Source organism: Balaenoptera physalus (genome assembly GCF_965194825.1).
Source record: "Balaenoptera physalus genome assembly, chromosome: 8".
Lineage (NCBI taxonomy): Eukaryota > Metazoa > Chordata > Mammalia > Artiodactyla > Balaenopteridae > Balaenoptera > Balaenoptera physalus.
Window position 1 is genome coordinate 7,403,482 of NC_138887.1, and position 18,809 is coordinate 7,422,290.

Sequence of the window (18,809 nt, forward strand, 5' to 3'; positions counted from 1 at the left end):
TTAACCACTGCACCACCAGGGAAGTCTCTGGCTTCTTTTTGAAGGCTTGGAGATATTCCACTCTATGCACAGACCACGTCTTTTTTTACCCAAAACCGACTCTCTTTTGAAATTGGTGGTGGGATGAGGGGATTGTTGAGCAGCTGCAATGTGAAGATTCTGCTTTCGGCACTGTCTGTACACTTTCATCTCTCCCCCCATCAGAAATCATGAGGTACAGGTTATTATGAACACATAGTTGGGGAAACCAAGGCTCAGAGAGGTTAACTAACTAGGCAACACAACAGGGAGAGAGGAAAGGATGCTCTCCCAGGCGTCTGTTGCCAGAGCTGGAAGGCCCCATCACCTGGACCATGTCGCCTCCACCAGTTGAGTCCTTAGGATTCCTGCAGTTTTCTTGATCACGACTGCCTCGCAACTTCCCTCCCCATCAACGCTTACAAGATGTTTGATCTTAGCAAGTAGCAACTTTTCTTTGCCACAAATACCTCAATACTGCGGGTGTACTGTACGAATAAAATGCTTGAATCATGACTAACCAGGGGTTAGGACAAACACTGAAGACCAGTGAAATCACAGGGGTTCTGGAGAACCACAGTGCGGGGGAGAGGGAAGGACAGAAATGAAGACATTGCCCACCTGTCCAGAAATAAGAAACTAAGCCCTAATACTGAATTTCTGAAATGGCAACATTATTCTTGGTCTCCTTAGAAAAGGCTGGAGGGAATGAATTTCCAAATACGATAAGCAAAAATGTCTAGGGATAGCAGGCTAGACGTGACACTCCAGGTTACCACCTATGTTACCTGGTGCTGGATTTCAAGACTGCTGTGAATTTCAGTTGCATGTGTTCAGATGTTTCCTGCTGCAAAATTATTCTGTTCATTTGGAAAATGTGACCTTGTCATTTTTGTTTTATTTTCATTTATGTTCAACTGGTGAGAAACTCAAACTGAGTTTTACCTGAAAACTATTTTTCATGTAATGATCACTTTTTCACAGGACAATTGAATACTGTATGCTGTTTCAACAGGGTTTCTGGTTAGGGATCGTTTTTTTCCCTGTAGGTTCTTGGCCTGGAATTTTATAACAGAAGACTCAAGAAAACATGAAAGATAGTGACTCTATTTGGAGACAGGGTCTTTAAAGAGGTGATGAAGGTAAAGTGGAGTCCTAATCCCATAGGACTGGTGTCCTTATAAGAAGAGTTCAGGACACAGACATGAACAGTGGGATGACCATGTGAGGACACAGGGAGAAGACGGCCGTCTACATGCCGAGGAGAGAGGCCTTGGGAGAAACCAGCCTTGCCTACTCCTTGATCTTGGACTTCCAGCTCCAGGGCTGTGAGAGAACACATTTCTCTGTGGTATTTGTTATGGCTGCACTAGCAAACTACCACAGGGATATAAGATTATTCACCTTTGAGACAGGTCCACTTTGACAGGGGCTGGGAAGTGACAACCAGATTATGGAGAATTAGGGAGATTCTTCACATCATGGTTGTTGAGGAAGGTTAGAATTTGAGGAAGAAAGGCCTCTCCCTGGGTATTTTGTCTCACCTCCTCTCCCTTTTGTTCAAATAGTACATTCTTGGCACGTATTTTATGCCATCGTTTCCCCATGAGGAGCCCAATGTGGCTCCCGACACAGGTGGGGCTTGAAGGCTCGAGGACGCTGCCTTGCCATGGGCCCAGGTGCCCGTGCAGTTGGAGCAGAGTCTACTCGCACTTCTGGAAGCGCTTCAGCCTGGGTCAGGGTTTAGGGGTGCCCCTGCATCTGCATAAGTTCCGTGTTTATCCTGGCCACATCTTCACTTGCCCGCCTCGTCCGCTGGGACTCGGTGAGTAGCCGGGAGGTCTGCAGGAGGCTGCCCTCCCCACCCCCGGCCTCTCCCTCGGGCTCTCCACCCTGTGGGCATCTGTGCCACTCCTGCTCGCCCATCCCGGGCCATGGACTTGAATGGATGGGAGTTCAGGTGTCCAGCTCTTTCCAGGGGTGGGGATCAGACCAAATGACACCCTCAGTGGTTCAGAAGCCCCTCTGCAGGGCCAAGACCTGGAATGTCCTGGAAAAGAGATGCCCATGCTGCAGGGGGACCGAGTGAAGTGGGGGACTCTGGGTGGAGACAGATGGGAAGACAGAAGGCCAGCTGGAGGGAAGAAGAGACCTTTTAACCAGGGACCTCGAGTCTGTGGGTCTCGAGCTTTATGTGCATGCAAATCGTCTGTGGAAATTCTGAAGAAGGTTCTGGCATAGGCAGAGCTGTGTTTGGCATCCTCCCCAGGTGGTCCTGAGGCAGATGCTCCCCAAACCCCTTCTGAGAAACACTGCCCCAGCTAGTCTACTTTTGTCGTGGTTTCTTCGACAGAATCTTCATGGCCACACTTCGCCTATTTCCATGAGGATATATATCTGTGACTTAAGACGAGTACAAAGTATAAAATACAGGGCAAATTTAAGTTGGAAAAATACAGAAAAAAGCAAATGCAGGTTGTGTCAGTGCCTGTGCCGTGACTCTTACCCGGAGGAGGGCCCCATCAAACTCTGGTCCCAGTGCTCACGAGACGACAGACATGTGAAAATAAATAGTAAAAAAAAAATGCCAAGAGGGCAATGAAAGGTGGAGAAAAGAATCATTAAAACAAAAATGCTTTAAAAATTGAGTGGGTAAAGTGAAAACTCTAAAACAAATGACAAAAAGGAAGAAAAGTTAAGACAACTAAATTAAAATAAGAATCAGCTAAACAAACATCTTCACAAAAGCAAAGAAAAATGACTAAAACTAGTGAAACAGAAAATTAGCCTAGAAATCCATCATGAATGAAAAAGGATTAGGAGACGGAGGGAAGGAAAAATACCTGTGGGGCTGAAAAAGAACTAAATGAATATAAAATAATTATAAAGAAAAGCTGATGAACATGAAAAGACCACTGGTCTTTTACTATCTTTTTGAGATAGTAAAAAAAAAAAAAAAAAAAAAAAAAGGAAAAAAGTAAAATCGGCAAACTTGAAGATTAGGAAGATGGATGGTAAAAGGATAAGAATGCAAAAGGAAAGCAATTAAAAGCAGCATAAATCAGAAACACGGAATTTATGAAACATGGCAGAGTTACAAGGGCTTAAGTATTTTTAAAACAGAATAAATATATCCTCAAAGATTAGGAAACAAAAACAAACAAATTGAAAGAAAAAAAAATCTCAGAGTTGAAAGCCAGCAAGGGGAGGGTGTCCTCAGTTTGTCCTTGAGCGGGGACAGCTGGCGGGGCCTGGTGTGGGGTTGGAGCCCCCTGGACAGGTCTCACCTCGGGCTTCATCTGGCACCTGGGACGGAGTGACACTCCAGGCAGTTCCTGCATTTGTCAGGGGAAGCCACCTTGAGCAGAAAAACACTTTCAACCCCGTATTGCACTGAGTATAGGAACAGCGATGGTTAAGTTTATGTGTCAGTTTGGCCAGGCCACAGTGCCCAATAATTTGCTCAGACTCCTGTCTAGATATTGCTGGAAAGGTATTTCGAGATGTGATAGACATTTCCAATCAATTGACTTGAAAGTAAAGCAAATAACCCTTCATAACGTGGGTGGGCTTCATCCAATCAGTCTGAAGTTCTTCAGAGCAAAGACAGAGTAAATTTGCCCAAAGAAGGAGTTCTACCTCAAGACTGTAAGATTAAAAACCCTGCTTCAGTTTCTCACATTCGCGGCTGCAACTTCAACTCAGCAAAATTTGCAACCTGCAGGCCTGCCCTGCAAATTGCAGACTCTCCAGACCCCACAAACACATGAACAAATTCCTTAAAATCTCTCTCCCTCTCTCTCTCCTATGGGTTCTGTTTCTCTGGAGAACCAACTAATAGAAGGATTATTGTCTGCATTTGCTGTGTAAAGTATCAGTGATGGAGGCTCCCAGCACTTCAGAAGTACTAGGTGCAGCCTTGTTTTGTAGGTGCAGGCTGGCCGCGGGTTCTGGTGTCCTAGGCCCTGAGGCCCTGTCTGGTGGGGGAGGCCTGAGTGTGAGCTCTGAACCAAGACTGGTTCAGCAGCTTTTCTCCTATCTGTGACTTGGGAATGCTTTTAGGGCATTTGTGAAGATTCCGGATATTACACTGATAAATGTGTTTGGTGCATAAAAGGCACTCAGTAAAAGGCGCTGAGTCTTATCGTTTTGACTTCTTTCCTGGTGCAGGGAAATGAGGTGGGATAAGCAGGAGTTAAAACAACAGGGCACACAAACTCAACCTGGGTTTTCATGGCCCTTCCCTTAAGAAGCAGCCCTTGGCCATCACTGGTGGATGTGAGACCTACTCCTCTGTTTCTCTGTTTTCCAGGGCTATCGGACCCTTCAGGGAATTAAGAAGGATCCAGTGGGAGGAGGCTTTGGTGGGTTTCAAATAAGGGAGGGCACAGCCAGACACTTGGCAAGTGGGCTTTCCTGGGCAGGAGAGGAACCAGCGAGGTGGGCTCCACAGTCCTGGACATCCACCTGCTCCTCCTGGGCTTTGCAGAGAATGCCTGTGGCATCTGCCACTAAGCAGAGGAACTCTGGGATGGTGGCGATGCATCAAATTGGGTCTTCTCTCACCTTCCTTGGGCAGGATGAAGGGCTGACTTTGAACAAGGACAGGTGGTAAAGATACCACGATCAAGAGGGAAGAACCACACCTATTCAGAAGCATGTGAGCCCCGGGCTTGGTTTTTCAACTGGCCAGTGGGAATCCCAAGGGAGATCGAATGAGTGCCATGGGTGTGCTGGCCAACCTTCTTCAAGGGGAGCTCAGAGCTGGGTTCTTTTAGAACAACAGGGATGAGTCACGCACTGGAAGCCCTCCCGGCACTGGTCATGGATGTGTACTTAGTCCTTCTCCTCCAGCCTCCCTGGAGTGTTGACTGTTACTCTGAACTCCCCACACTGACCTGGAGTCTGTTGATGAATGCAAGTAAATCTGGCTTCCAAACGAACTTAATGTGGCGATCAGGTGACCAGCTGGGGTAGAATCCTAGGGGGCACTGGCAGATCCTTCCAAAATTTGGGAGTGCAGGTAGAGCCAAGCCAAGCCGAAGGCCTGGACACGCAGCCATGGAAGCTGGATTCGACTCAGCAGCTCAGTGTACTTCTGGGCTCCAGTTGGGCGGGGCACCAAGGGACAAACACCTCAGCTGGAGGAGGGAGAAAGCAGCAGGGGTGTTTACCGCCCGCCTCACAGACAGGTGAGTGTATGGTACAGGGCCACGTGGGCTGAATTAAAGGCGGAGGCTGCAGATACAGAGGAGCTATATTCTGTGTATTGAGATTCTCTGTGCAAAGCCAACTGGAATCTGCAATCTGCACCACACGGCAAGAGTTTTTTTTTTAGAATGTTTCAATTTTTAAAATTTAACAGTGTGACTACTAAATCAACATAATTACAGTTCAAAAATACTTCTTTCCTTCCAAGTGAACAGTAAACGAAGGCCACTCTCTAACCCAAAGAATTAAATTGCAAAATATGTGAAAAGCAGGATTTGTTCTGAAACCAAAACCACAAATTAAAATTATAAGGAAAGAAATGTTTGACATTGATAGTCATTTCAGCAGTGACTGAACCAAATAAAAATTTAACTCCTCAGTGTTTGTCGTAGAGATCGTTAATGCTCCATTATACCCCATTCTTCACCCCTTGCTGGTGCAGGAAGACTCTGCCTCTCAGCTCCTTTGCAGGTAGATGGTGCCCTGCTACTGCTTCAAGCTGACAGGCTGTGAGCAGAATTACCAGATGTCACTTCTGATCTGTGGCAGTCAAGAGCTCTTGCCTGTTGTGGCGCCTGTGGAAGTCCTGTGCTGGGGTGACAGGCCCACACTTTGGAAGCCGCTTGGATTTAAGAGTCACTGCTTGGAAGGTGACTGCCCAGACCTGTAACACACTTTTATGTGATTAGTAAAATTTTGTTCTGTTAAGCCACAGACATATTAGGCTTATTTGTTATCAAGTACAAACTAGCCTACGCTGACTAATCCAGTGTTTGTTGAAATGTCAGGGGTGTGTGTAAACATCTCCATAACTACTTAACTGAAACTCACTCTGTTTGCATGCCTTATTCTTCATTTCCTCTTTATTGAATAGACTCCTTACTTAGCAAGACATTCAGGACACTTTGTACTTTCTTCCCAACCTACTTTTCCTTTTGTCACTCCCAACACAAACACTTCCCAACTCCACTGGGCCACACACCCTCTGCTTACCAGTCTTTGAATATCATCTCTGTAGACTTTCTCTTGTACCTCTATACCCTTGCTCACGCTGACCCTTAGAATTTGTCAGTACATGCCACCTTCTTTACTGTGCTTACTGAAAGAATAGTCCACCTTCAAAGCCAAGTTCAAACATCTCTCTTTGGAAGACCCAATGGCTCTCAGGGATTGAGAGATGATTCGCTATGTTCTCTGAGCTTTTGAGTTACACTTCCATTCTAGGGTTGATCATACTCCCTGGTAGTCGGTACTTCTCTGTCTTTTCCACTCTTCTGTGAGTTCTGCAAATAAAATAGGAATGCAGAGAAGTATAGATTGTTAGGTTTAAAGATTTTCCTTTCTTTTCTTCTTTGTAGAAATATGATAGTCACAGTTGTTATAATTATTGTTAGACATCCTTCCTGCCCTCAAAGATCTCAAGTCAGTGCTGGGAGTTCAGGCTGAGTCAATTAAAACAGCTTTTAGTTGTGAGACCCTGAACACGTTAGCTTTTATGAACATGGTTTTAATCCACAAAATGGGGTAAATGGAGCAAATAAAGTTGCCATTGTAAAGGTAAATGCTGTCCTACTCCTAATACAGGGCCTGGCAAGGCATAGATTTACTGAATGGTAGTTATGACTAACATCTTTGACTGCGATATAAAGCAAGGTTGCCTCCTAAACATTGTGCCTCTCTTTTTGTGGTAGGGGTATGAAGTATGGTGACTTGAATTTCATTTTGGAGATGGAGCTGTGTGTTGTTTTGTGGAAAGTCAAGATGAGCAAGTTCTGCAGACTCTGCCATAACACACCTGGGCAGCTGCAGCTGGAGTCACCACCTGGTTATGTCTCAATGGTGCACATTCTCCAGGGGCCACAGGACTCTGCAAGGTCTAACTGGCAGTGAAATGGGGTGTGATAAGAATCCCTGCCCCTGGTTCCTTCTGGTACCTCATACTGGCATTAGTGTCGGGGGTTTCCCTAGATGTAATAGTGCTTTTGGTGCTATTGCTTCTCATTTACCCTCTTAGAAGGGAGTGGAAAGTTCATGCCTTGAAAGTTCATTTCCTCTTACCCAAGAAAAATGAGTAAATATTTCCTCCAAAAGTCATGAACATAAATGTTCATATGTGCTTTATTTATAATAACCAAAAACTGAAGACAACTTACACGTCCATCAAGAATGGAGAAGTTAAGTACTGATATACTTGTGGTATATACCATTGATATAGCTCACACGTGGATGAATCTTGCAGTCTTTATGTTGAGAGAAAAAAAGAAAACGCAGAAAAAAATTCCATGATTTCAATGTTTAAAAGACAAAACTAATTAATGGTGATTGATAGATGTTAGAAAAATGATTACCCATTGGTGAGTTGGGGGGAGGGGTTGATTATTGACTGGATGATGCATCTGGAAAATTTCTGGGCGCTCTTGTAAATTTTGATCTGGGTGGATGTACCCACACTTGTATATATATGTAAAACTTCACTAACATTAGTGAAGAGCTACACTAAGATTAGTTCGCTTCATGTTAAATCTCCATAAAAAATAAAATGAGAGAGTGAAATAGGGAGGAAGGGAGAGGGGAGAGAAGAAGGGAAGGAGAGAGAGAGGAAGAGAGAAAAAGAATAAGAGGAGAAAAATTGGAGAAAATGAATACTAATTTTTTTAACTTATCATGATCTATTAGGTTCTATTTCTTCTACATGAAAAAAATTCTAAATGGAAGTAACCAGACGAATTATCTTTTTTTAAAAAAACTGAAGTATAATTGATTTACAATGTTGTGTAAGTTTCTGGTGTACGGCAAAGTGATTCAGACATATATATATATATATTTTTTTTCTTTTTCATATTCTTTTCCATTATGATTTTTCACAGGATATTGAATATACTTCCCTGTGCTATACAGTAGGACCTTGTTGTTTATCCATTCTATATATAATATTTTGCTTCTGCTAATCCCAAACTCTCACTCCAACCCTCCCCCACTCCCCTCCCCCTTGGCAACCACAAGTCTGCTCTCTACTTCTGTGAGTCTGTTTCTGTTTCGTAGATAAGTTCATTTGTGTCATATATTAGATTCCACATATATATATATATAAGTGATTTCATATATAAGTGATTTCATAAGTGATTTCACATAAGGTTTTTGTCTTTCTCTTTCTGATTTACTTCCCTTAGTATGATAATCTCCAGGTCCATCCATGCAAAGGGAATTATTTCATTCTTTTTTAGGCTGAATAATATTCAATTGTGTGTGTATATATATCTCACATCTTCTTTATCCATTCATCTGTTGATGGACATTTAGGTTGTTTCTAAGTGTTGGCTATTGTAAATAGTGCTGCTATGAACACAGGGGTGCATTTATCTTTTCTAATTATCGTTTTGTCTGTATATATGCCCAGAAGTGGAATTGCTGGATCATGTGGCAACACTATTTTTAGTTTTTTGAGGAACCTCCATACTGTTCTCCACAGTGGCTGTATCAGTTTACATTCCCACCAACAGTGCAAGAGGGTTCCCTTTTCTCCACACCCTCTCCAGCATTTGTTATTTGTAGACTTTTTATTGATGGCCATTCTGACCAGAGTGAGGTGGTACCTCATTGTAGTTTTGATTTGCATTTCTCTAATAATTAGAGATGTAGACCATCTTTTCATGTGCCTGTTGGCCATCTGTATTAGACAAATTATCTTAATCCCGTGGGAAATTCCGAAAAAGAAACTAGGGACTTAGGTCTTGTGTGGAAAGACTGAGTTTTGGGAGTTGCTAATCTCTTTACCGTAACTCTGCCCAGTGTTTACTGCGCATTTTCACATGGACCCTAGAAGTAAGGATTAGAACTGCTGTTTTCCACTTTTCCATTTACTGATATCCTTTCTGTCACATGATGTAATCTAATCAAACCTAGATCCAGCACAGACGTGATAATCTATCCTGCTAAGATAGACTTCAGTGTCGGCCGTGCTGTGGTTGACCATGCAAACTCACCCAGGAGGAAGCCTGGCTCTGAAAAGGTCCTGAGACTCTGCCGGCAATGATGTGCTCTCACCAGGCATCTCCCACAGATTACCTTCTTGTACAATTAGGAAATTGTCACAAGACACTGTGACACATTTCTCTGAAACCAGCTTTTCTGCCAAATCAAAGCACTACATACACAGTGAAAATAATTCAACAATGCCTTCAAAGGTAAGTGCCATATTTCATCAGAAAGTCTATAAATGACAAATGTTGGCACGGATGTGGAGGAAAGGGAACTGTTGGTGGGAATGTCAATTGGTGTAGCCACTATGGAGAACAGTATGGAGGTTCCTGAAAAAACTAAAAATAGAACTACCATATGATCCAGCAACCCCACTCCTGGGCATATATTTGGAAAAGATGAAAATTCAAATTTGAAAAGATACATGCACCCTAATGTTCATAGCAACACTATTTACAATAGCCAAGACATGGAAACAGCCTGTGCTCATAAACAAACAATTGGCTTAAGAAGATGTGGCATGTATATATATACAATGGAATAATACTCAGCCATTAAAAAGAATGAAATTCTGTCGTTTGCAGCAACATGGATGAACCTAGAGAATATTATGCTTAGTGAAATAAGTCAGACAAAGATAAATACTGTATGTTATCACTTATATGTGGAATTAAAAAAATAATACAAATGAATATATATGCAAAAACAAATAGATTCACAGATATAGAAAACAAACTTGTGGTTACCAAAGGGGAGAGGAAGTGGGAGAGGGACAAACTAGGGATATGAGATTAACAGATACACACTACTATATATAAAATAGATAAGCAACAAGGATTTACTGTAAAGCACAGGGAATTATAGGCATTATCTTATAATGACCTATAATGAAATGTAACCTGTAAAAATACTGAATCGCTATGCTGTACACCTGAAACTATCACAATATTGTAAATCAACTATACTTCAATTTAAAAAATTCAGTTTTGTTTCTGACTCATCCATTTATTATTTGGCTGAATGGAATGTGAAATTTGTCATGTTTCTACCAAAAATGTCCAGAGAACATATTGGAAAAGGAGAGCCTTTTCAGGGGATCAAGAGTCAGGCAGGCCTGTCAGAAAGGCAAAGAAATAGAAAAATGCACTTATTGGCACCAGGAAGCAAATTTGGGAGGAGTCTCGTGGCCTTCGCCACAGCTTGGGTTGACGAGGCAATGGGGGGGGGTGCGGGTTGGGCGACTGGTCTCTGAGTCATGGGCCATCTCCAGGCACAGGGCAAATCCACAAATGCAGAGCCCTGCCAGAAGATGCACTGCTGACCTTGCTGATTCACAGCTCTTACACTAGAGTCATCCAGATTTTTATTTCATGACTTGAGATGGCTTTGGTGTTTTTAATTCCCACGAACTGTCACTCAGCTTTCCAGAGTTGATAAATGCCTCGTGGATAAGGTCAGACATGCATGCACTATGTATTACTCATGAGGCTTTGGCCCCAAATCCTAATAAGGTCCTCTGGTTTTAACCCTGTGAGCCACATGGAGCTAAGGGCACCCCCGTGGCCAGTCAACAGAAGAGGCTATGGACCCCATTAGAGAGACCAAGCACAGTGGCTCTCAGAGCACCTGATTGCCCTGTGCTTACCACCCAGTGTTGTTAACGTTATAGATTTTAACACTGTGACTTTGAAAAATGGTAAACCTAAGACGGCAAAGAGAATCACATTTCTCCCTAAGGTTTAGAAGTCACTAGTTCTGCTCTTCATAGCCCAGTGCATCTAAGAAAGCATGCCACCTTCCATAGCAAAGCAGGCTTGTACCACTTTTAAGAAATCAATCGAAGAGGTTGAGAGAAGAGAGATAGGAACAATCTACACAGATGAATCCCCAAAGATGGTCTTTAAGACAAGGACATTTTGAATGTATCGTCGGAACTCTAAGCTTCAATCCAGCCCGTTTACATCAATCTCCACCACCGTCACCGGTGGGGAATGAATTAGAGCACAGAATAACACTAAAGAGAGGGCATCACAATCGTCCCACCTCAGGGAGAGTGGCATGGGGTGGAGTGAACCGGGGAGGACCAAAGACATTAAGGACACATACATACAAGGCGGTAACGTTCAGGGATGATCTGGTGCTTTTCGCCTGGTTCACCAGCTGGGTGGTGGTACCAAGTACCCAGCTGGCAGTCAGCCCAAGACAGCTTCTTCGGGACTCTAGAGTGTTTTGGATGCGTTGAGTTTTCAATACCTGGGGACTCCTAGTAAGCAGCTGGAGACACTGGCTGGGAGCCGGGGACAGGGGCTGTGCTTGAGACACAGATAGCTGGTCATCAGCACAGAGTGGGAGACACGGAGATCACCAAGGGAGCACGTGTAGCCTGCAGGCGAGAAGATCGAGGGTGAGTCCGGAGAAGCCCAGCATTCCGGAGAAGGAGGCACGGATACCCAAAATGGTCTTGGACGTAGGAGAACTCAGAAGGATGCCCGAGATCCTCTACACATGGGTTCTCACGTGCTGTCATACAGTCCTCCTCTTCAGCTCGCGTAGCATTTCTTCTGTAACCCACACCTCTCATGCTCCCCATCGGTATTAGTCAGCTCAGGCTGCCACAGCAGAGCACCACAGACTGGGGAGCTTAAACAAGACATTTTTTTCTCAGTTCTGGAGGCTGGAAGTCCCAGATTGAGGTGCCAGCTAGGCTGGTTTCTGGTGAGGCCTCTCCTCCTGGCTTGTAGATGGCCACTCTCTCGCTGTGGCCCCACCTGGTCTTTCTTCTGGGGGTGTGTGGAGAGAGAGAGAGCAAGAGAGCTCTGGTATCGTTTCCTCTTTTTATAAGGAAACCAGTCCTGTTGGATTAGGGAACCCCTGATGACCTCATTTAACCCTGTCTCAACATGCTGTCACACTGGGGGCTAAGGCTTCGCAATATGAACTTCGGAGGGACACAATTCAGTCCATAACACCACCTAAGTTACTTCATTTGTGTAGACTGCCTCACCAAGTGACGGATTGAAAGGAAGACCCCGAGTGAAGTAGAGGGAAATCGCAGCAACCACGTGGGTGAGATTGGCCTTGGACACTTGGGTGAAAGTGTCCCTGGAGAAAGGAGGGCAGAGAAGCCGGGGATGACAACAGGACCCCCGACCAGAGAGGTCAGACGGGGCAGGAGGGGATCTCATGTGGATGGCCGTCGTCTGTGTCAACTTTGCAAATGACTTCCTCTTTTTGAAAGCCTTTTTTACCAATGAATTGCCTACACAAGAAGTTCACATTCTCCCTAGCTCTGTATTCACTCATCCATCCCCTCAGATCATTTATCTCCTTGAAGGTCTATTTTACGCCAAGTTCTCTGATTGGAACTGGGAAGTGATGCGTGCGTCTCCGACCCAGTGGGAAAGGGGCTCAGACATGCAAAATAAATCACCGTGTGAGGTGGTAAGCTCTGTAGTACAGATGTGCTTTGAGAAACCATATGAAGAATCGTTTGAGCTCTAAAACTAATGATATGTGATCTAAAAGTCCAAACAGGAGGAAAGCTTTCAGGGCTGCTTCCTTCCTGCCGTCTGACATTGTGATAAAATTTAACGGGTCTGCATGGATGGACCCTTGTCCCCCTAACCCCGTTTGGAAGGTTAGAAGATCTCCTCTCTGGTTGGGACATACGTCTGTCTACTGTCTGTTGTTACTGTCTTACAGCTTCTTCATCGCTTCTTCAAATCAGTGAAGCAGGATTGCTGACGGTGGTACTTCTCCCCATCTGCTGCAGGGAATCTCAGTGGTGTGGAATTTTGATATTTGACATGGGGAGTCATAGCCTGTTCTCAGTCAAAGAGGCAAAGCCCTGGAGAGATTCATCAGAAGTCCATTTTCGTGTGTAAGCTGGAGTGACGCAGCTTATAAGGCCTCTGGGAAAGCTGTTTGTTTTAAATTAGACTTATTTCAGGGATCTTGTTTGACTCTCATAGGCTTTTGTCTTTCATCTGCTGGTGAAAAAGTTTAAAGACCATAAAGCTAAATGGTCCCTTTTTTAAGTCCTCCAAGACCCCCAAAAGGCCACAGCTGCCAGGTGGGAGGTGTGGACTGAGTGCCCTAAACACAGAGCAGAAAGCATGGGATAAGCGAGGGCGGCTGCTGCTTTTTAGCTGTGTCTTCAAGCCCGCATGCTTTGTAAGGCTGAGCTTTGAAATCAGGTGTTCTCTGGCATCTGGGCCTTAGCACAAATGGAATCGCACACCCTCAGGCTCTGGAAGTTTCTCCACGCTCACTGTGCCCACTATGTGTATAAATCAGTAAGTATAAATGATAAACTGGGACCTAGCTTTTTTTTAGTTCTTTATTACTAACAATTCTCCAAATGCTTTTCTTTTCTTTTCTTAAAAAAATTTTATTTATTTATTTATTTATTTCTGACTGTGTTGGGTCTTCGTTTCTGTGTGAGGGCTTTCTCCAGTTGCGGCAAGCGGGGGCCACTCTTCATCGCGGTGCGCGAGCCTCTCACTATCGCGGCCTCTCTTGTTGCAGAGCACAGGCTCCAGATGCGCAGGCTCAACAATTGTGGCTCACGGGCCTAGTCGCTCCGCGGCATGTGGGATCTTCCCAGACCAGGGCTCGAACCCGTGTCCCCTGCATTGGCAGGCAGATTCTCAACCACTGCACCACCAGGGAACCCCTCCAAATGCTTTTCTTTCATCAGGATTTTAAAAACAAGCCAATGAAGAACCAATCAATAATGTGGATGATTGATAATCATAGCTCCTTCTCTGTGGAACTGATTACATAAAGTTCTCTTGAAATGTGGTCCCCAGTCCCGGAGCTGGTGCCCCGCAAGTTGTGTGCTCCTGGTGTCCCGTGCATCCTCGGCTTCTAGACTCTGAGCTCTGCTGTCAAGAGCAGGGACCGCGTTCCATTTGTCCCTCCATCTCTGGAAGAGACAGTAACAATTTGTACAATAAACAGATGAGTTAATGGATAAGTCAATGGGTGGAGTGAGAGGGTGGTCCCTGTCCTGTTGTCTTTGTGGCAACAAGAGGCGTGGAGTTCCTGGTTCTCTGTTCCCCATGAGCCTCCTCTCTCCATCCTCCCTCCACTTCTCCTTCCCGCACCCCACTCCTCAGATATCTTCCTTAACCCTACGGTCTCGTAGCTCTCATCTCTGAAACAAGGATGATAAACACGCCCTCCCAAAATCTTTGTGAATATTGCAAGTAACACATGTGACATGTCCAGCCCCAGGTGTGACACATGGCAGGTGCTCAGTGATGGAAGAGGAGTAATAAACCCCTGGGACATCGGGAAAATACAAGTTAGAATTTGGGGGCATTTCCGTTCTTTCACCTTTGGCATCCTTATGGTGGAAGGTTCCAGACTGGAGAAATGAAAAAGAAATTTGGAGCTGTCTGGGCATCAGTATCGGTCATTTCCAGACGTGCAGGATTTCACTTGTTTTCAGAAAGAAGAGGTGGCGAACTTAGATATCGGTGGCTCAGTGGGGGTGTTTTCCAGTGAGTGTGTGACATGCCATTTCACTTGCTGAGATCTCCTTCCTGCCCCATCATCAGAAATTTGCTTGAGGGATGCCTTCACCGCCAACATGAGGGGAACCTGGGGGACCATTTAAAATTGCTTCCTTCCTTCCTGCCTGCCTTCAGCTCAGGGAAAACCCTTCACGCTGCAGGGAGAAAGCTTATCTAATTCCCACTGTTGAAATTAGCAGGACTGTCCGGAACCTGGACCATCACGGACAGAGGGAGGCCTGAGGACAGGGTCATTGGGCCTGTGACTCAGAATCGGTTATGAGGTGTTTGGAAGGCATGGCCCCTGCCCTCGGGCTGTTTGGGGAGCGCCTGCATCCATCAGACAAGGCAGGACACCTGCTTACTCCCATCTTTCCTAGGGAGCTTCCGGGCCATCCGATATGGTCAAAATGAGGACTAAGGGCCTGGCCACATCTGTTCACCCAGACAGCTGAAAGGTTGGTTGCCAGGGCTGTTCCCTCTCTTTCGGCATATGTGGGTAAAAGGAAACTGCAACGTAGATTTCACGGATAATAGCTTATGTAAGAACACAATGCCCGCTCTCTGGCTTAGCGGGGACCTGCAGAGTCTTAGGGGCTCTTCAGCCACCCTGAATGTAAAAGGCCTTGAGAGTCAATTTCATAATTTATTTCCTAAACTCCGTGAATTCACGTAGACTTGGCTGACGTCACATGGCCACAAAGTGGCAGAGCTGATCCCTATTGACTCTGTTTTTCTACTCTACCATGTTGCCTTTTGGAATAAGAGAACGAATTCTCTGAAGGTTTCCAACTTGAGAGAAGGCAGGATGGCAGCCAGGGAGAGAAAGGACCAAGCAGCTACTGATCTCCAGCCTCTGCTGCATATATGTTCACGTCTCCCCCCCCGGGGACAGTGTTTTTTGGATGTTGAACACTTTGGGAATCTGTGCACACATCTGGTCACATAATTCTTAGGCTCATGGCCCTTGAGGGATACAGGACCGACCATGAGAGTTGGCCCGGAAGTGGGATTGGCCCCCATGTCTGACCTCTAGGCCAGCCTCCCTTTATATAGAAGAGGCCAGTGCTTTGTTCAACGTCACAGCCCGTTGCAGACTGCAGGGCGCTGGGCTCTTGGCTTGGCCCTCTCTCTGTCGTGATCAGCTGCCCAGGGAAGGACACTGTGGGCCACAGCTGAGCAAATGCCTTGGGGCCAAGACTTTACCTCCATCCATTTACCAGGAGGCTTTGAAGTGGCACCTCCCCCATGAAATGTCCCCAGACAGTGCGCAGCTTACATTCCCTCTGCCACCTAACTGTGTCAGCTCACACACCCGGAGCCTGGTCTGGAAAGGGAGGACTGCTGATACGGATGTTGGATGGCTGGGGACTGACGGTCTAGAAAGCCCGGGTGGCGAGGGGGTCTCGAATAAAGGACTGTTGGGGGAGGGGAGGCAGTGTGTGGAGGGAGGTGATCCCAGGTGTCTGACACGTAGAAAATCAAGCCCCACCTGGAACCTGGGCCCCCGAGGGCAGCTCTGGGTGCAGGGGGCACCCACATAACCAGGTTAACGGGACCCACTGTAGGAGAAAGGACGCATTTGCACAAACCTGCTGGGAGCTGGAGGGAAGTCGTGCAATTCCATCATCAGGGCAGCGTGAGTGGAGCTGAGAGCACTGGGGACCAGGGCTGGGCACAGGGGTCCTGTCCGCAGGACACCCTGCGTCTCTCTCTTCTCTCCCCCGCCGCTGTGAGGGAGGGCGTTCAGGGAGTCTGTGCCATGTGCTCTGGTGGGGCTGGCAGCTCGCGCCTGCTAGGAAGCCACTAATCCCTTTGCTCCATAGCTTTTACAGCTAACGCCATGCTCCATGGTCAATTATTTGGGCTGAGTGTGAGTGATTCAGGGGCCAGAAACAGATGTGTGCACCTGGGTGGAAGCTCTGCTCCAAGCCACGGGACAGCTGCAGGGCTTACTGCTCTGGGAAGCAAAGCCAAACCAACAGGCGGGGTGGGGTGGAAGTGGGGGGGATGGACGGGTGGGTAGGGCACCTGTTTCAAATCTGGTGAGTCAGTGGATTTGCATGAAGGGTCTCTGCAAGGAAACCCAAACAACTCCATAGGAAACTGAGAGAAATCAAAACTACAGAAAGGAGAACCATTTAGAAACGTGCTGATGAGTTCTATGCAAGGTGTCACAATCCAGTGGAACTCTCTGATAAAGGCAAGACAAGAGTAACCATAGCAATAACATAAGTAAGAGGCCTAGCCAACATTCAGGCAGGCTCGCTATTTGGTCAAGGTCTCAGCACATGGGGTTGACCGCATGATTCATCTGGTTGACCTTTGAACGCAAACTCTTAAAGCAATATGCCATGCATCAAGTTCCAAAAAAGTTTTTGTGTGAGATCAACGTGAAACCTGCTTTCCAAATTTAATAGTAGTAGTAGTAGTAGTAAACTATTAATTAGGGGCTAAGTTTAATGTAGCAGTACTAAATTTCTCCTTACATACGATGTGGAAGACAACCTATGTGCTGCTTCTGAGGTCAAGACAGAATGCAGAGGATACAGTTTAGACGTAAGACACTAGAATTTAGGTGACATCCCTACTGCTGAGGGCGAAGATTGGGAGATGGCCTGAGAGAAGTGGCAGGTCCTCTGTACACAGGGTGGGCTGTGCTTTTCCAGAGATGCTGGCCACGGGGTCTGCCCTGGGGCCAGATTGGAGTCCAGTCATCACACAGGCCCCTCCAGGGGATCCAGAGATGGGCTGCAGCCCTGGAACACACATAGGTAGGGGGGGATGGATGAGGCCCTGGGTTTGAGAATGAGCTAAGATCCCACTTGATGCTTGAAACTGAACCACTGCCCCGGGGGGAATTCACAGTGCTGGGTGTGTGGGCAGGAAACCAGGCCCAGTGGGACCATGTCTTTTAGGCCAGTTCCTGGGTGGAGGGAGGAAAAGTGGAGGGTTACACAGTTCACCCAGAGTGGCAGCCCTCTCACCCCTGTGATTTCCACTCCAGCCACAAATCAGGAGTGGAATGTGAGTGAGTGAAAAGGTGAGTCTGTACAGATTTTAGTTCTGTAACATGACTCCTTTGCCCTGCCACCCCCAGGCTCTCTCTCCCCATCTCTGTTCCCATCTTAACCTGTCTCTCCCTCTCTCTGTCTGTCCCTCTCTCTGTCCCTTCCCCCTTTCTCGCTCTCTCTCTGTCTCTGTCTCTCTCTCTCTGTATCTATGGGATTCTTCTCCGGCCCATGTCCCTCATGGACTGTACCTCAGTCTTCAGCTAGATACCCCTCTTGCTTCTGGAAGGAAGGCTTCTGGGATTTAAAGTCCTGGACTATACAGCACACCCACAGATGTTTTGGTTTAAATTTTCTACTAGCTCTGCCAGTTCCTTTATGAATTTTTATGATTCCTCTTCTCCTCTGGAGTCTGCTGAGAAACAGATGACAGATGCCTCCTCAAGTGATGAACTTGGTCCCTGCCGATGCTCGCCTGCTCAGGGCATCCTTCCCTCGGGGATGCAGTAAAGGAAGGAAGGGAAGTGATGGAAATGGAGGGAAGACCTGGCGGGTCACGGAGGACTGTGCTGGGTCATGCCAGGCACACTAGCTGATGGGGCAGAGAGGGAAACCGCTCACCCAAGGCCAAGCACTGAGTGTGGGCAGCCGAACCAGAAATCGGGTCTTCTGGTTTCAATCAGACAGTAAACAATTAAATACCGAAACAAATAAGATCATTTCAGATAGTGGCCAGCACAAGGAAAATAAAGCCAGGTGAAGTGACAGGACAAAGGCAGCGAGTGACTCTTTGTGGGGGTGGAATGTGAAGGAGCAGCCCGCGATGAACAGGTGTGGGGAAGGGGCGCCGTGCCTCCAGGTGCTGGGGACCGGGAGAGTGGGAGAAGCCAGAGGCTGGAGCACAGCAGGGGCCCCTGGTCTGTCCCAGCTGTGGGCCACGGCACAGAGCAGGAAATGCTCCGTTTCTGTCCTAACATCAGCTCGCTCTGATGGGGTCTCTGGGCCTCTCACCCCAGATCCGCTAATACAGTAGAAGCTGGAGATGTGGAAGAATTCCTTCCTCCCAGCCTGG